We start from the raw sequence: 20,885 nt of genomic DNA on the forward strand, positions 1-20,885 counted from the left end.
CAGTACATGTAATGACGAGTACTAACTGACTAAATGAGTCATTAATTACCAACCAGCCTAAACCCTTGGACTTAGAAAGCTAACAAATTGCTAATATGTCGGAAAACTTTTATAGAGACATTTGAAATGTGAATAAACCTCTACTCACTACCAATCGAAGTTTTGGAACGAATAGGCCAGGCCCGCAAGGTGAAGGAGATTGTCAAACAAAAGAAGGTTGTTAACATAAAAAGATCTTGGGAATGTTTTTCGTTATGAGAGGTACCCATACAACCTACTACTATAACATCTAGGTATGATAGGTAAAGGAGCTCAAATTCGTGGTGTTGGCTTAGGAATATACAAGAGACAAAATATTCGGTGTTGATGATAAATCTTTACTTAGTCCAAATTCGTATCAACTAAAGTTCTGCAACGAATACAGATCTGGGGCTTAAACAGTAAGTGTTAGAGAGCATGTTGTAGATTTTGCGTATTCTTAGTTTCTTAAATACACATTATAATAATATTTTAATTTATATTGTTAAGTTTTTTTTTTACTATATTAGAATTTCACACATTTACTCTATTGAGCTGCTAGGCCCACAGCTGTCGTTTACCACAGACACATCGAAATATATAGTATAGTATTTTATTTTAATTAATTAAAAATAACGTTGGAGTCACTTCCTATCCTAACAAATAGAAATCAAATTGCTACGACAATAAAGGCACTATCAAAACAAAATAAAAAACGTTATTATATTTTTAGGGTTCCGTACCTCGGAGAAGAAAAAACGGAACCCTTATAGGATCACTTTGATGTCCGTCCGTCCGTCCGTCTGTCAAGACCCTTTTTCTCAGGAACGCGTGGAGGTATCAAGCTGAAATTTATAGCAAAGATTCAAGTCTACTGTCCCTTGGAGCTGTGAAAAAATCAAACTTCTAAACCAACGCAATCAAAATTTCCGCAAATTTTCGAAACTCGCAAGGAAATCAAAACCTACAGGGTACTTTCTGTGAACTCAGAAGTTGAAATTTGGTATGAAGGTAGCTATTGTAACACAACCAACTAGAAAAGACGAAAAATCTTTTTGAAATGAAAATGAACTCATAATCTCGAAATTTGGTAAGAAGCAACGTCTTATAGCACAGATAAAGAAAAATTGCGAAAATCATAAATTTTTGAGTTACATCATATAATAAAAATACTTGTACGGAACCCTCGGTGCGCGAGTCCGACTCGCTCTTTGCCGGTTTGTTTTTTCTGATTTTTCTGCTTTCCGTCTTTTAAAACATAACTACTATTATCTCTAACCACTAGATCTATAAACCTTCATTGATTTCAATCTTCATATCCGCGGTCAGTCGGCTCGCTTATAAAGCCTGTTGTGCACGAGCACGAACCCAGCCTGACAAGCAGCACCAATTAAAGTTGACACTACCGCTTCGCTGGTTTTCGCACCTCGCACGTTAGCGGAACTGTGGACTGTGTTCACGTATTTTTTTCATAGTTTGTTAAAATCGAGCTGCACGACCAAGGTTCCCTTGCCAATTACCATGTTGCTATTGAAGATAGAGTTGTATTTTGATGTCGGTGCGTAGACCAGAAAGGTTTTTTAATTCTCAAGCTAATAAAATTCGTATGTGTGCTGGACCTAGGTTGAATAGCACAGGACCTTTTACGCTTTAGTACATAAATCTTTTTTTACTTAGACCAGGCAACCAGGCGCCAACAGCCATGAACTATAGAAGTCTGTGTATTATATATATATTTTTTTTGCAATCTGTATTTTTTAATACAAAATTGATAGAACAAGGCAAACGTAATAAGTTCCTTACTGTAAAAATAGCAATAGAGGAGGCCAGTTTAGATCGGTCAGTATGGGAGAGTCTGAAACTATAAGACATACGAAGATCTGTTTTTAGGACCCATGTCATCGATTTTAATAACAAGAAAAACTGCATTTATACATTAAAAAAAAATGTACTCAACTCGGGAATCGAACCCGGACATTTTGAAAACACACAATACATTATTAAAGAATATAAAACAATGCATTTTATTCATTCTAGATATCGTGTTATTCATGAGTCATTTTATTATGACATTTATTGCTTATGACCTACACTATATAGTTTCAGACTTTTCCATACTGACCGATCTAAATGGGCCACTCTGTATAATGACAAATAAATACTAGTAAATGTTTTTTTTGCATTGTTGCTGTTTAATTTCTTCGCAATCAAAGCCCCACCCCAATTTAAATAATTATAAGCGTTTGGGCTAAAACGGCACCCTTTATGCATACGTTGGCTACTACTGACAATTTGTTGTATCTAAGTATGCCCACATGTGTCAGAGTAATATGTGGCCCATTGTCAAGATGTGTTTGGCGGTAATTATTAAATGTCGTATTGAACTAAAACACGAGATAGGCTTCGCTTTCATTTGGCATTCAAAGACGATCAAAACCTTTTGTGACCTAGACCTAGAGCATAAATATTTCAGTAACAATATCACCGAGCTTAAATAATAAAGGTTTTATTAAAACATCGCGGGACTATTGGCAGTTAGCAAAACAATCGACTCTGTGAAGCCATTTAAATCCAAGTGGAAGCCAGTACAGCCTGCCACGAGCAAAGGCAATTCTAGTCAAAGGGGCTGCATTCAACCTTTATTCACAATACCTATTGCACACTTTTAACCAACGGTGCGAAACCTATATCGTACTTTCATAAGTGTATACGTTTCTAAACACGTTGATATTTCTGGAGTTTGCTTTTTCCACTTTGGAAATACAATTAAAGCCTCTTTCATCTGAGAGGAAGCCTGTGTTTAGCAGTGGGAGTATGGCCTGAAGATAAAATGTACGATATTTTTATGTGATCGTTTAGTACATTGTATTTACAGCAAGAAATTTGCCTTACCACCCTAAAGTTTATTGTTATTTTATTTGTAACATGTTAAGACGTTAAATACAATCACAATATTATTTCCTGTCATGTAAATGATGAAGTACTGACGTGGCCGAATATACATCGTGCATTTAAGTACAGTTGGTGATCTTACTCAAGTATCTAGATTGATGTGTTGTGATTTTGAACGCGCAGCGGAACTAACAAAACTCTCTCTTGTCTAGGTGAGCGGTTGGTTCCGAAAGAGTGTGACGTCTCTCGATGAGAGCGGAACATAAATTTCGCTAGTGCTGCTGCATAAGTAGCCTAGTAGAAATAAGCAACCTGAGATATGTATGCATAGGAAAAAATCGTGTCTAGATTCCTGTCCAGCGGTGATGTAGGGGTTATAGCACGCAGCACGGATTGCTGAGGACCTGGGTTCGATTCCCAGCGCTGGTCTCTTTTTCTGGTTTTTCTGTGCATCCATGTCTCAGTTTGTATTTTCGATATGGTTTCATGGGATACCCGTAAAAGTAACAAATTTGGAGTTGAAATAAAAAATACAAAAAGACTCCAAAAATCAATCATACTAACAAAACTGCTTCTTCACTTCTATCATCTATTTCTATTATCAGGCTACACTTCTCCTTTTTCGTCAGAAACTCTTGTCAAAATAGCCGTAGTTGTGCAGACGAGGTATAGAAACTGATGTTTGGTGGGTCAAAGACTTTCTTATTGGATATTATCCGACTTCTTTCTTAACAATGTGCTCTTAATTCTTCCAATCTGAGGCGTCACACATTGTACCATGGTGGACTCAGCAGGTTTTAGTATGTCTGTTTAGCGAATGTTGTATTGTATTGCAACTCTTTATTGTACATAAAGCGTATGAAAATTACAGTTAACAAGAGAAAAAGATGTACAAAGGCGAAATTATCCCTTAAAAGGATCTCTTCCAGTAGCGAGTTAGTATAAAATTATAATATATTGCAGTAACAACGATGAAAAAGTCAACCCGGAGTCACTTCAAATTAGAGACTGCTCATGTTAGTGCGCTAGATTTTCTTGAAAGTTCAGGATGCGAATACATTTTTATTATTTATCTTTCAAGTTGTACAAGATTGCATGGCATTGAATTCGAAGCGTTAAGCGAGAACGTCGGCGTTATTGCATGCATTTTTGCAGTAGGAATGCATGTTATATTTCTTTACACTTTCGTGATCACTGAAAGAAGTAGGTAACACCGCTTTGGTACTTAGCTGTTTATATACTATATTTATTTTTATGGCTTTCTAGGATTCTGTTCCTCAAAAAGAAGGATGGAATCTTTATAAGATTACTTTACTGTTCATTTGTCGGTCTATCCGTCTTTCTGTGTGTCACGTGCAGTGTCTTGAAAATTGTTGTAAGTAGACAGCTGAAATTTACAAATAATATGTATTTATATTGCACTACACAGCAATAAAAATAAAATAACATTCACGTCCAAGTGGCCAAGTGGTTAAAGAACCTGACTACGAAGCTTGAGGTCCAGGGTTCGATTCCCGGCCGGGGCAGGTATTTGTATGAATAATACGAATGTTTGTTCTCGGGTCTAGGATGTTTAATATGTATTTAAGTATGTATTTATCTATATAGGTATGTTTACCCGTTGCCTAGTATCCATAGTACAAGCTTTGCTTAGTTTGGGACTAGGTCAATTGATGTCAAGTGTCTTTATTTATTTATTTCTATAATGAAAGCGGGTCCCCATACAATGAAATATAAACAAAGAGGCTTACTCTTTGCAGATTGATTTTAAAAACAGTTTATTAAAATTATAGTTTTATTAAATTCTAGAAAGTTAACAGTAATATAGTTCCGTTTGTCTCTCTTCGGATACGAAATCAAAAAAACTCAAGCTAATAGAAAAGAAAAACAATGCGTTATAAACATTTCCATCTAAAGTGCATAATACAAAATTTCGCGTGCAAAATTTTGAGTCTTGGTGTACCTACAATGCACGTGCAAAGACGAATAGCGTCTGGCTTTGAAGAACCGTGCAAGGTGCAAAGAAATATTAACGGTCAACAAGCTGAGATTTGTTTGAGGAATAAAAATACTGGCACCAGACACGCAAAGAATACATAAAAATCTAGATTCCTTTAATCTACTTGTGTAAATTTGTTTAAAAAGAAAGTGCTTAGAATCCCTTTCAGATCAATTATTTTAAAATCTTACGTGCCTGATATTCTTTGTTTTATTTTGTCGCAAATATTTTATAAATATTTTTAGACTCCATTAAACCACTGCAGAATTTCACAAAACGTTTTTAAGTTTTTTTCCTAAAAAGCTATTTTCGTTTTAATATAATTCTAAGAAAAACTTCGTCTATCTGAAACTAAATTATTTCAGTCAATAACCCCAAATTATTTAGATCATTATTATTTTTGACGTTACTTCTGTGTTACTAAATTAATATTTTAGATAAGTATTTTAATTTTTTCGGAGCTGTCATCCTAGGACTAAATAGTAATGTTTTAAATGAAACTACTACCGGAAAATATTAAATTATTCAAATGCTAACGTTATTACTAAGAATAAATATTTATTCGTAGCGTTATTAATTATATTAGGTCGTTAACATCCATTTTTTAGTTAATGAACAAACCAGAAAACAATGACCTAAAGTCACCGAGTTTTCATAGCTCGAAAAATATGCAAGTTGAAGTGGTGGGTGGTTCACATCTCTCGAGGAACAGATAACCGTTAGGGGAGATAAGACCTCGAGTGGCTACCACGAAACGGAAGACGAAGCGTTGTCAGCCCTCCCACTAGGTGGACTGACGACATCGTGAGAGTTGCGGGCAACCGGTGGATATAAGTAGCGTTTTGTCGTTCATGGCGTTCTAAGGGGGAAGCCTTTTTTCATCAGTGGACGTCTTCCAACTGATGATGATCATGAACAAACTCAGCAAATATTTTAGAATAATGAAGAAATATTTTGGAGTAAAAACACAACGACGAATTACTGCAGGACGCAGCCGTTTAATGTTTATGTTAATGCCTTGATGATGTGGCCCTACCCTCCTTACTTTAAAGAAAATAGTAAAAACCAAAGAAACGTTTTTTCATCGACTTGGTTTAGTATTATCGTAAATATAAAAACGAGGCTTCTTTGGCTGATGACAAGTTACGGATTAGTTGAATAATTCTTGTACTGAAAATATTAACCCAAACAGATCTCTCTTTGATGGTATACCCTTTCATCTTAAAATTTCTGCGAAGCTTCTGCCTACACGTACATTCGTAATATATTAAAAAAGGTGTAAGAATATAAATCACCCGGAAGATACTTCGCATCGTCTCTCAGGTCGTTGACCCTGCATATATGCGCCACCCCTAATGTCGGGACTCATACTCGTAAATATACTCTGTATATGTATGAAGTTTATACAGGGCCTTAAAACCTGGCTGCATATTTGTAAATATTATGCTAATTTAATAGAGGATCTGCAAATTGTTTGGGGAGCCGTTGAAACGATTTTCATTTGTTTTAGTATAGTTTTAGGACTGTTTGAAATGAAGCCTACCTTAAATTAACATTCAATGTCCAATCCAATTTGTATTTTGAAGAAAGAAGAGATAAGCTGACCTACAAGATAAAATACCATTGTTGTGAACTAATCCTGCCTAATTTTTTACTTTTATATTAAATTTTATCAAATTTTTGTCAAATCAGAAATGAGGAGATAGGTACTTACGTAGAAGAAAGACGGTCGCCGAGATAGCAAAACGAATTAGCTTATTGAAGTGGCAATGGGCAGGCTATATAGCACGGAGAACAGATGGCCGTTGGGGCCAAAAAGTTCTCGAGTGGAGACCGCGGAACGGCAAGCGCAGCGTAAGACGTCCACCAACGAGATGGAGGGATGACCAGTTAAAGCCGCGGGCTCACGTTGGTTGCCGCTCCCAACTGAAACAACTGGAGCCTTTGTTCTCCTCTCTGTGTATTTGTATTTTTATTTTTATGTGCAATAAAGAGTTTACATACATACCTACATACATAATTGTCATGTTCTATATTTATGTAGTTATCCGAATCTGTCTGTGTGTCTGTGTTTGTCGCTAATAATTACACAAAAATATTTTATGTATTGTTCAGTTATCTATTCTGTGTCTTAGACGACACACACATACTAATGGGGTAGGCAGAGCACACGAAACGTTACCGCTTCGGAGCAACTTTTAGCAATTTTAGGTTTTAAGTTTGACAAAAACGGTACAATAGTGACAGGTTGCTAGCCTGTCGCCTGTCTTCGACGAGTTTTGGACTAAAACCACTTTGAATGAAATTCCGGCTGTACCGCCACGAAAACAATAAACCGAAAGTAGATTTACATAAATTAGTTCAAGGATCTTGACAAAATGTTATCGGTCTGTTTTATTATGATTGTTTTTTTTTTGAGTCTTTTTGTATTTTTGATTTCAACTCTAAATTTGTTACTTTTACGGGTATCCCGTGAAACCATATCGAAAATGCAAACTGAGACATGGATGCACAGAAAAACCGGAAAAACGGGTTTGTATTTTCAATATGGTTTCACGGGATACCCGTAAAAGTAACAAATTTGGAGTTAAAAAATACAAAAAGACTCCAAAAAAAACAATCATAATTTGATTGCTTAGTAGCGACATCTCTTGTCTGGGTGAGCGGTTGGTTCCGAAAGAATGTGACGTCTGTCGACGCAACATAGATGTCGCTAGTGCTGCTGCTTAATTGGCATAGTAGAAATAAGCAACCTGAGCATATGCATAGGAAAAGTTCGTGTCTAGATTCCTGTCCAGCAGTGGTGTAGGGGTTTATAGCACGCAGCACGGATTGCTGAGGACCTGGGTTCGATTCCCAGTGCTAGTCTCTTTTTCCGGTTTTTCTGTGCATCCATGTCTCAGTTTGTATTTTCGATATGGTCTGTTTTATCCCTTTTCTTGGAATAAAATGTTCCACTAGGATATGCGTAGCTTCTTCTGTATACAGAACAAATAACTGGCCAAGTGCGAGTTGGACTCGTGTACCGAGGAATCCGTATAAATCTGTACATAGGTATAGCTATGTATAATCTAGTATTAGTAGATTCCCACTTCTGAACAAAAATATCGTTATACTTATATGTATTGTTGGTTTAGCCAGGATCATCTGCGCAGGATAGTGACTCCTCAACGGTTAATGGCATCGACTTAAAATTTAGATGATAATAGAAGGAGAAAGAAAGAAAGAAAAGTTTATTTTGGCTCCAAAAGTACCACCTAAAACTAAGACTAGAACTAGCACTAAAACTATGTTACTTGGTGTCACGGCAGGATACCAAAAAGGGATACAGTCAACTAAAAGTAAGCAAAAAAAATTTACAATAAAATACAATAAATAAATATCATGGGACACTTGACACCAATTGACCTATTCCTAAACTAAGCAAAGCTTGTACTATGGATACTAGGCAACGGATAAACATACTTATATATGTATATATAAACACATTAAACAATATCGAAGACCCGAGAACAAACATTCATATTATTAATACAAATATATGTCCCGGCCGGGAATCGAACCCGGAACCCGGAACCTCAAGCTTCGTAGTCAGGTTTTCTGACTCTTTATTGTAGGTACGTACACCTCAAATAGTTTAAAGAATATAGAAAACAGGTATACAGTATATGTATAGTAAAACAGAAATACAGAAAACGGGTACACAGAAAGAAAATTACAAGGTAAACAATGGGCGGCCCGGTAAGCTTGTATTGAAAATATTTTTTTAACAAAAACTTATTAACTATGGTTTTAAATTTTTTGATGTTGTTGTGACAAATTAATACAGTACGGTTTTAATAAACCTCAGCCGATCTACGGACTTTGTCGAAACTTTCAGCTTTTCCCGAAAATTTACATTTACGGACAAACGTAACCGTTTTATTACGTGTATTGGTAAATAAATGTGACGTTATCTCTTGAAGAGATTGTGAAACGTGAGCAAAATCCAGCATTTGGCCGGTCCGGAGGTTTACGATCCCGTTTAACGGCATATACAATGTTTTATTTATCTTTTTCGTATCGATTTTCATGCGGTCATATTTCAGAACGGAATAGATTTAGCTTTAAAGCCAGGACGTTACGTTTTGTTCGGCAAATAACTTTTTTATTGCGGCTCAATAATAATGTATGGGGGATCAGTTTTATGACATATTTCTAATAAAAGCGTAATAAATTTTTGTCTATTATGGGTAGTAAGTAACAATGTTCAGATTTATGCTACATAGTTACATACAATGATACTAAAGACTCGACTCGTTAATGGTGAAACGATTTAGTCTTTTTGTGATCATGATATAAGTAGGTAATATATAGAAGCAGTGAAAACAACATCTATCCATCTCATACCTTTAAACGAGCAATTCTTGTGTATACATATATAATCAGAATCTCGGAAATGGTTCCAACGATTTTTCGGGGTTGACAAATCGATCTATATAGCTTGGTCTTATTTCTAGAAAAACGCTTATTATCGAGTTTTAGCCTGAGCAAAGCTCGCTCGCCCAGGTACGTACTTATTTAAGGAAGAAGAAGAAATCCCGGAATATCACATGACAGACACCATCGCTGCATTTTGCTGATTTGGGATCATTTCGTGACATGCACAATTTTTATTTTTCAACGGACTTCAAAAAAGGAGGAGGTTCTCTATTCGTCTGTTTGTTTTTTTGTGTGCTTTTTACGCGATAAATCCGCCAATTGTGGGGAAATCGATACACATACAAATGTATGATTATTTTTCATGTCACAATGGAAAAAGTTAATGGAAATTAAAACTACATGCTAACGCAGCTTCAAAGATTTTTATTTTTCAAAATATATTTTTTTAACACCATGTATTACATTCAGAAAGTATCATTTTGTGAACTGGACCTGATAAAGAAGACCGTAGGTACTCTGTTATAAAATAATAAAATTATGCCGTGTTGGAACTTAGGTAATGGAATCGTTGTAAGATGCACTTTGGCTACAAATCACTAAAATCATGAAGAAAAATATTTTAACAAAAAATGGAACCGACTTCGAAAACCTTGAAAATAATTTTCTACTAGTTTGAAGTCGGTGCCTCAGGACGAGCCAGAAGGAGTGATTGAAGCCCAATATATAATATGTAGGTAAGGCTAACGACTATAGTTCCACTCCTGCTGGCTCGTGTTAAGTCACCAACTTTAAACTATCTAGCAGAAAATTATTTTCAAGGTTTTTGAAGTCGGTTCCATATTTTTTTTTTGTTTAATTATTTTGTGTTCAACATTGTCCCGAACAAACGTTTTATTTCTTTGAAAATTGATCCCAGTCCAGTCAAATTAACACAAAATACGAACAATAATAAAATTTCATCTAACAGTTTTTTCTTAAAATCACAAACGGAACGGTCGCTAATTTAAAATTGATTTAGCAATTTCCTTGCACGGTCAATGGCAGAACCAATCGCCGCTGATTCCCTTCATAATTAATTCTCAGTTTAGTGGTAGGTAAGGGTGTGGCTATTTCGGGCAAATAAACATTTTGAAAAATGTGATATTGACGTTTTTTTTTAAATATATTCTTATTTTATTTTTAAGAAATATTTAGTACCTATCGATCTATACTGACGTTATAATTAACTTATACTCGTTTTCCTCTATAAAAATGTAATTGTTAAACATAAAAAGGTTGAGCTATAATCACAGTATTATTGTGGCAAGGGGTTTCGTCTCGATATTTTAGAATGCATGGAGATAATTAGATACAACAGTATGGGGTCTATTATTAATGAGCAGGTAAATTTAGTTTCATCTCCCTTGCTACGGCTTGGATCTTGATTTCAGCAATGGCAGTTAATAAAACATGCCTTGACAGTAAATAAATAAAAATCAAGGTAGTTTTGAAGGACGGTTTAAAAAATTTATTAATAATTTGTGGGTAGTTTTGTTTTGTTTCGTAAAACGTATGTGGGTACTTGGGGAGTTACAGTGACAAGTTAAAACGGTGGTTGTGGTTCGTTAGTCTAACAACTGGTAGCATGGTGTACGGTCGTGTCACTCTGAAGATGAGTTCTGGTTGAGTTCAAAACGCGTCAGTGTAGTGTGGTGGTGGTGATAGATGGGTTTGTGTGATTTGTGTGTGTTCTTACAGTGTGGAGGTGGCGGAACTGCATGCACACGCATATTTTGCATAAGCTTAGCTATCGTAAAGTCGCGGGTGAGCAAGGAAATTCTTTTAGTTCATTGATATGGACCTCCGCAAAGTAACGCCTGATTCAATAAATTATTCTTTTAATGTATTTTTTTTCATATTTGTTAATTAATACGGTTAAACACTAACAAAATTACATTTAATAAAGTATTATTTAACAATATTACCTAAAAAGAAATATGAGTATGAGTGTTATCAAGACGCGCAATAAAATTGTAAGTAAAAGGTATTGTTATTCATCATCACGTCGTAGGACGTCCACTGTTGGACATAGGACTCCCCATTTACCTACAGTTGCTTTAGAAGCGGCTTGCATTCACCGTGAACCCGCGGCTATAACCAGGTCTATCTCGCTGGTGGACTTCCTACATGCTGCACTTGCGTTGTTATTAAATTATTATAAAGAAGTTCTATAATTGAACATTAAATAGCTAATAGGATTAGAGAGGTAAAGTTCCTCTTTCAATTAGCGTTTTTTTGGTCACTGCAGCCCCAGCCTTACTGATTATATTATTCCTTATCTGCTTCAAAGGCACGAGCAATTGGAACTGGGACTTTATCAAACGTATAAATTGCACGAGTTGTTCCTAATTAGGAACAGAAACGATGGTTATCTGGCTGTGTCCACTGACGATGGAAACCGTGGCCAGGTATATGTTATGCTTTATTAGTGTAATTGATTGTTTTTATATACTGGCGGCTTTCATTGCTGACAAGCACTTGGATTGTGATTGGCTGAAGAAACTATTAACAATAAAAATGACAGCGGTACGTTAATGATTCTCAAGGAACTAAATGATTGACGTTTATTGTGAAAGATTTCACAAAGGTCGCTATTGCCAGTTAAAGAGGTAGTTGCTCGTTTCTTAAATGTCTTATAGTAAAAAAACTGTCAAAATGTGAGTCAGATTCGTACACGATGGTTCCCTACTATCGTGTAATAGTCATATCAGTCATTGTCATGTCATCATTAAAATCAAGTGAAAACGTCATAAAACTCATTTTAATGTAAACGCAATATTAATTTAGTATAAGTGTTAGGTAGGTAGTCATCAAGTTTTTTTCCCAGATTAAAAATAAATTGAAAAATAATAATAATTAGCAGTAGGTAACAACATTGACTTTCACACCCTCTCATGACTTGACTTCGTTAATTTTGAAAATAAAAAGCGGTCAAACGCAACACAAATTATACCTACTAGTACATAAAAAATGGTCCATAGAAAGCAGTGGTGGCCTAGCGATCATTCTGGGAAGAGGCCTGTGCCCAGCAGTGAGACGTATATAGGCTGGTATGATGATGATTACTGGTACATACGTGTGAAATTCAAAGACGGGAATGGAGTCTAACTATGAGAACCTGACATACCATCACGAGGACACCTACCTTCCTTCTACCTTCACCAAAGGACACAAACGTTTTTCATTCATGGAAAATTTTAATTACTCAGATAATCTAACAAATAATAAGCCCCCAATCATTATAATTAAAGTACACTTGCTAACATTCTTAACTGACCATTCGTGAACCTTATTACGTCACATAAGATGCACGAATGGTGTGTTGGCAACTGTACTAAAAACTGAACTAATTAAAAGCATTTAGCTCTATGCGGTTTCCACACAGATGTGACAAGATACCAAGGCTAGGTGAATCCAAAATGGCGTATGTCGATGTAACTTTGTAGAGACATGCGTCATTTTGAATTAGCAAGGCAATAGGGCTGGACGTGACAGCGGTTATCTCGTAGTAATTAAAGTAAGCAGTCGGCTTTAGTTCATGCGTTTGGACTGACATGCTAACGACTGTAATCAAAGACTGGGTATATTATTACGACTCTTGGGGATTTATCACGCAAAATGCCATTGTTTTAAACTTCCCCGAAGGGTATCAGAGAATCCGTCTTTCGTGATTGAGTTGGTTTAATTGAACACCTATGTAAAAAAGTTTTTGATCACAATTTAGATGCCATTTTTTTAACAAAAAATGGAACCGACTTCAAAAACATTGAAAATAATTTTCTACTAGTTTGAAGTCGGTGCCTCAGCATGCCAGCAGCCAGCTGTAGTGGAACTATACTCGTATACCTCACCTACATATGTAGGTATTTGGCTTTAACCAATACTGCTGGCTCCTGCTGAGGCACCGACTTCAAACTAGTAGAAAATTATTTTCAAGGTTTTTGAAGTCGGTTCCATTAAAAAAAAAAACATACTTTTTTGTGATTTGTAGCCAAAGTGCATCTCACAAGGATTCCATTTAGCTCAAACAGAGCATAGTTATATTATATTATAACAGAATACCGGTACCTACGGTCTTCATCATCCGGTCCAGTTCACCAAATGATACTTTCTGAAAGCAAATACTTGACTTGGTGTTAAAAATGCCAAAATCGCTATAGGTGTGCTTTAAAAATTCGAGGGTTGCCCTTGATTTATCTAGGATTTCAGCATCAGATCCTGACTTAGTGTCAATGGGACCACCTCGGAAGTATGTTCCTTAGAACTAAAAACGAATTTTGAAATTCGCCCCGCAATTGGCGGAGTTATCGCGTAACAAACATACAAAAAAAAAACATACACCTGAATTGAGAACCTCCTCCTTTTTTGAAGTCGGTTGAAAATGTAATCACAGCTTTGGAATTACTACTATAAAAATCCTGAAAGTATTAATCTTTTGAACACCACGATTGACAGACGACAAAAAAAAAACGGCGCCTATGGCACGATTTTTAGCTGTCGCCTTTTGCCGAAAAGGTTTTTTTTTGTGTTTTAATGGAAGTAGTATATGTATATTGTTTGTTAATTTTAATATAGATTTTCTAGCTATACATATATTAATCCCGATATTATCATAGGATCGGGATAGTCGCAAAATTTGAGTAATGAAATTTGACGTAGGTGTTTTTTATGCAACGCTAATGAAACCCACATTGTACTTAATATTTGGGAATTTCCACGGATTTTTCGAGAAATCTCAGAAAAAAAGGGTTTTTTTTTTATTTTTGAATTTGAATTAAAAAATTCAATACCTACCTAGTTCTAATAATTTATGAATATGAGACCAAGGATAAAGCCAAAAATGACACAATTTGACGTTCCAAAGTAAATCTCAACACTTGAGAACTTGCCCAATACCCTATTAGCAAAGTGCGACCAATCTCGCACGACCTTATAAAAAATCACGTTGTGACCCGAATAAAATAAATAACCTGTCACACAACAAAATGTTACCAACCCAAGCTGCGCGATTGTCTTGATAGTAAGATAATAACTTCAACTCGCATATAACCAGAGAACTAGACCTCTTAACTAACCAGAACATTATCTACGAAAGCAACTTAAGCGCCTAGATGTTTCAAAGGTCTTCGAATAATGGTCATTTCATAACTATCGATTGTGACGTGTGAAACACGACGTGCCCAGATATATATTTTTAATTACTTTCCGTCAATGAGATACGCAATCATCAATCAATAAGTCAAGGAGATTGATGAATGAGCCAGTAAAATCAATTCAGTGATGAGATGTTGCCAAACAAGATAAAATATTCGTTTATTTTGTTTCTTAATTTGACATTAAGTATACTCATTGAGGGCGAAGCTAATAAGTTCCTAACGAGATGTATCGGCTCTGTTTGTTTTTATTTTGAATGACATTATTTTATTTTTCTATGTGTACGAGTTCTTTAATGAGCTATCGAGAGAGCTAATTGCTTAAAGTTTGATTGCGTGATAGGATCCGTAACACAGAAATTCGCCTAATAACTAAAATCACCAACGTAGCTCGAAGAATATGCAAGTTGAAGTGGTAATAAGTATACAGATCATATCGCTTGAAGAACGGGTAATTGTCGGAGAACATTTTTCGTATGGCGACCACGAACCGGAAGGCGAAACGTTGGCAGGCCTCCCATTATCTTCGATTGACGACATAGCAGGACCTGCGAGCAACGGCAACCGTTTTCCAGTTGATGATGATGATTTTTACTTGCTTGGAACTCTCTACTTATACAGATTTTTTGAATGAACATTACTCAAGTGTACTACATCACACACGACAAAAAAAAACTTAAAACAAAAGAACACTAATCTCACTAATTACTTGCAACGAAACGATAACTTATAATGAATTGAGCTGATTGGAGTTAAGTCCCCATCATATGTAAAGAATCGTCCTGTAGTAGGTGAGATGTTTGGGAATACGATAGAAATCAAACCACCATTGATATCGACTGACTTTATTCCGCATACCCTCTTATGTCTAATACTAAGACTACCCACCATACATGACAGTAGGGAGTATCAAAAAGTTGACCTTCACAATGGTCATGAAACCTGGAAGCAGTCTGCTCAGCAAAGCACGCACAAGGATCACATAATTTGACTTGCACGGATCCTCTCCAGCACTTTAAAGAGATCATTCCGTATGCGACCAAGTACCCCATATAAATCTCGCTGCAACTTTTAAACCTAATGTGACACATCATCAGTCGAAACAATCCATGCTTATCACAGAATCTCGGGTTTGGATGGTCAGTGGCACAATGAAGCTTTAAATAACTGGAGATGTCAGTGCGGCGCCTTAGTGGACGTCTGCGGAGTGCTATGAGACTGACGCACAATACCGGGTATCTGACTGGTCAGCTAAGACGCTCATTCAACCCGGTCTAAAGTAGCCGAGACCGCATCCGTATAATATGTTAGCTTTATATTTTGCATGCTGGCTCAATTGAAACGTTTGCTTTTGTAGGTGGGATATAAATTCTAGATTTCGTTAGTTTGGTTTACAACTTTGCCGTTAAGGTATTCAGAATTAGAATTAAGCTTAAAGACACAATTGAAGCAAGCTTATTTCAAACTAGGTGTCAAAGATGTTTTACAATTCGGAATATGTGCGATTCACAATATTAAAGAGTTGAAGATTTTTTGAAATAAATTGTGTATCCAAATTGGCATTCCTAATAACAAACTAGTAGATGTTGGCATTTTTTTTAAATCATTCGTGTGCATACTTTCCGCAAAACTTTGAATGATGACAATGACCAACTACTACGAATAAAAATTGGTCTAGGGTTGCAATTATTAGTTCCTTTAACTAAAAAACAATTAATTTGCTCAACACCACTTTATGATAGCTATGGATAGTGCCACGAGAGTTGAAGTGAATGATTACACACACACACCTACAAAAATAACTGATTGCATAAAAGAAGAATAAAATGTCAAAATCCTGCTGTCATTACACGACATGCCCTTGTGTGCGTGACCTCAACTCTGGTGGCACTAGCTATACGTTTATGCAAGAAATGCCCCTCCTAAATGTTCTTTCCTGGTGAAAAGAAACTTACTCGTTGTGTGTTAGTGTTAGGATAGATTGATTTGGGCTTTATGAAAATATTTTTCTCCTAACCTATACCCTGAATAAATTTAAGGGTATAATGCAAAGGGTAATGGAAATAGTTCCAAACCAGAAAGCGCAGTAGGCGAACTTAACAAGAAACGTCAAGCGTCGGGGACGCCGTGCCGTGATTGCACTGTCTTGACACTCTGAGATATTAAACCCCGTCTGGCCGCAGCAAACAGTGAAATAAAGAATTGAGCTAGTTTGAACTGGAAACGCTCTAATATTGTCGATTAAGGTATTAAAGAAAACTGCTAATAGATGTCTTTGACTTAGCTACCTAGGTCACCCTTTTCGTTCGCTTGGTGGATACCAAGTAACCCTATTGTCTCCTTATCTGACTTATTTTAAATTGTTTATGTGCATTTAATACAAGCTATTTCAGTTTTAACATGTTCTTTCGCCATCATTCGCCATCACAGTTATCTAGATGCTCAAAATTACGTCCACATGATGGTCTCGATATAGTTTTGGATACCATAGTTAGCTTTGCATATAATAGCGACTTAATGAATAGAGGTAGAAGATTTTTAATGCATAAATAACCTGGAGCTTGTTGTGATATTGTAAAGAAAAAGACAAGCAAATGAGTAACAAAAACCGAACTGATAAATGCACTTTGGACTTGCTGTCCCGCCAAGGTTATCATGAAATTTGTCTGATTCATCAAATAGTATAATTTACTTCCAGTATAAATAGTTTTATTTCCGTGAGTTAAACTTTTCAGTCTGAAATTGTCTCGCTGGCTACAGCTTACGACTTAAATTTTGCTAAGGTATATTACTAGTTTTACTACTAATTTAACAGGTTCCCAATCCCATGAGGCATGTGTCGCCTGTTATGAGTCTGTACACGCGGATGCGTCTTTAGGTAACTAGGGTGATCGTAAACAAATTAATAATAAGTATTAATTATAATGAAAATTGTGACACTAAAAGGATCAAATTTACTAAAAGCGATCAAAGTTCAGAAATAATAAATCAAAACCCCGCACCCGTCAACATTCTAAATGATTTCACATCGTCAGCTTCGTTAAATCTTAGTAACGCCACACACCGATATCATCGACGTAAAAATAATGATGCCCTGAGACCATTCATTTTCTCCTTGACATTTTCCCTACTTTTTCGCTTAAGCGAAATTTATGTGCAAATATTTTGAAAGTGTATTACATTAGTTAATGAATGCAGCGCTGTACGCAACGTCTTTACGCCCCTATTCAGACTTCCCTTGGGGAGGAAAAACTTTATAATGTTTTTGTCTATTTTTCCGGGGTTTTAGCAAGCTAGTGATGGATTACGTATGTTTTCATATGAATTTCAGTGAGTGTGCATTTTTAACAACTTAAATTCTTCTCATTATAATGGTTCCTACGTATTGTATGTCTACATAAGTTACCATAAATATAATAAAATATAAAATCAGCCCTCAAATCAAAGTGATTGATTTGAAATCGGTTATCGGTTAAAGTAACTAACATGCTTAGTAAATAACTGTTGAATGGTAAGATTTGATTAATCATGTCAAATTAAACTTTTATGAACAATGGCAAGACTTTAAGTATCATACGAGTATGTTCAAAATTAATTCAATTATAGTAAACGAACATAGGAAAAACGATCTCATGCCTTTGGCTCTCAGAATATCTCCCAACGTATAATGGATGGCAGAGAGACTGTCAGTTGACGCTCCCCTGCAATACCATTATAGAGCCTTCTGACTGTCGTCGGCGAAACGAACATTTTGTTTGCTAGGCCCTGTAACTCGTATATTATGACGCTTTGGCTAATTTATTTCGGTGATCCGTGTGATCAGTTATTAATAGCGGTTTACGATCTATGAATTAAATGATTTGTTGAATAAATTGATGTTCACAAATCACTTCAGAATGGCTGCTTCTGAACCTGTTCGGTTAATTCTTTTCTATTGTCTTTGTAAGTTAATTCAAGATAAAAATAAAATAAAAAAACAATATTCTTCTATTTAGTGCATATTCCTAGAATAAAGAGACTAAACGATAAAACCTTTCAAGAAATAGTTAAAACCAATATAAATGGTGACTTGGATACATTTGTAAATTCTAAAAACAATCTTTTCTGACTTGAAAGTGGTTAAAAATAAATAAATGGTGACTTGGTATACATTGTTGCGCTTCTAATTTAATTGATTGCTGCTATTTTTTAGGCTATCGACGACGCTACTCCTTTTCAGTTCGAACACAATCTCAATCTCCTGTTACCAACCAAAACAGACCTGAATACGCGCATCTAAGTAGTTTTTATCGAAAGTCCAGACTTCATGTCGAAGAATGGCCTTCAGAATTACTAGAACCTCTCGTACCTTTGTTTGATAATGGTTGACCTCAATCCACTGCTTGATTGCAACTTGTATTGGCCTTCAGATCCAGTTTACAAAACAACAAACATAATTATGTACCTATAATTTTTCTTCAATCGGTACGTAGTAGGTACTGCTTCAATGAATTTTGCTCGTATTTTACGAATCCTGGTCATTACCATGTCCTTGTATGCTTTCTGGCAATTCTAAACTAAACTTTATACACGAAGTGACAACAACAAGGTAGAAAGGTGAAAATAACTTTGACCTCTACTCGTACCTTAAATCCGGCCTGTTAAGGGTTAAAAAATTAAAGTAAATATGGACTTAACCGAGTATCTACTCGACTATTTATGCAGTAAAAGCTAAAGCTAAGTCCTGTTCGCGTTTTCCTGCGACCGGACACGACCGTTATTCTTCCTCAACCTAATCTGGATTACAAAAAACATGTCTTGACGCTTACGAAATGGTGGAAGCGTTTTTAAAGAACGTTTTTTTTGTTTCACAGCAAGTAAGTTAAAACTGCTTATGAATTCAAAAGTCTGTGCGCAATTTTTTTAATGATTTTTTTTTCGTAAATAGGTGGAAAGTTGTAGGTATGTGAAATCCTTCTATTTAAGTTTCTTTAACTGTTGGTAGTGTCTGATCGAAACAAGTATACATAGGTACCACCGAACCCGAAACGAAAACCGAATTTCAGTTCGTGTGTCAATTTCGGCCAAAGCCTTAACCGAATGACGAAAATATAAGGGTTCCATTTTTGCCATTTTGGCTACGGGACCCTAAAAATGGACAAGTATAATTTGGGCTCCACTCAGTATAATGTTGCGGCAAGCCGTAACGTTGTTTTTCAGTGGGACCTATTTAAAACTAAACACGTAAAAATATACATACTCTGTGACAACCCGAACGCTAGCTTGCTTTTTTGCTACGACAGTTGCTACGACAAAATAGCTACGTCAAGCTGTCTGGCGTTTGAAACGCTCGTCTGTCTGCTAGTAATAAAGCACACGGAATCCCGTGTTACATTTTCTTAACATTTTAGGTCACTGGTAAACTGTGGCTACAAGCTATTGAGTATGTAAACAATAGAGTTAAAAAAATATCATCGGCCATCTAATTTAAAAAAAATATTTGTGTATTGACACTTGTTAAATAAAATTATTTTCCTATTCTCTATTTCGTACAAAATTCTATAATGTTTCAAACTTTCGTGATTTTCACTTAAAGGCCGAAAAGCCGCGTAAGGAAACGCTGAAAATTAGAGCTAATTTTAACAATAAACATAACTAGTGGTCGTGATTAAGTCCTGAAATATTTTCTGTAATATTATCTTATAATCAAAATAAGTGTAGTAGGTATAAAGACTTGACCTATTATTACGCTACATACTGGGATTTGGAGGCCAAAAGGGAAGGCCTTTGCTTCATCGCTGTACATAATAATAAAATAATGAAAAATATACAGGTACTTCTACATTCACATTTTTTTATTATGTGTGGTACGCAATTAAAATTAAAGAATAACATCTCGAAAATACAAACTGAGACATGGATGCACAGAAAAACCAGAAAAAGAGACCAGCGCTGGGAATCGAACCCAGGTCCTCAGCAATCCGTGCTGCGTGCTATAACCCCTACACCACCGCTGGACAGGAATTTAGACACGAATTTTTCCTATGCATACATATCTCAGGTTGCTTATTTCTACTACGCTACTTGTGCAGCAGCACTAGCGACATCTATGTTTCGCTCTCATCGAGAGACGTCAACATTATTTCGGAACCAACCGCTCACCCAGACAAGAGATGTCGCTACTAAGCAATCAAATCATGATTGGTTATTTGGAGTCTTTTTGTATTTTTTATTTCAACTCCAAATTTGTTACTTTTACGGGTATCCCGTGAAACCATATCGAAAATACAAACTGAGACATGGATGCACAGAAAAACCAGAAAAAGAGACCAGCGCTGGGAATCGAACCCAGGTCCTCAGCAATCCGTGCTGCGTGCTATAAC

The sequence above is a fragment of the Choristoneura fumiferana genome, chromosome 16 (genome assembly GCF_025370935.1).
Source record: "Choristoneura fumiferana chromosome 16, NRCan_CFum_1, whole genome shotgun sequence".
In the NCBI taxonomy this organism is placed as follows: Eukaryota; Metazoa; Arthropoda; class Insecta; order Lepidoptera; family Tortricidae; genus Choristoneura; species Choristoneura fumiferana.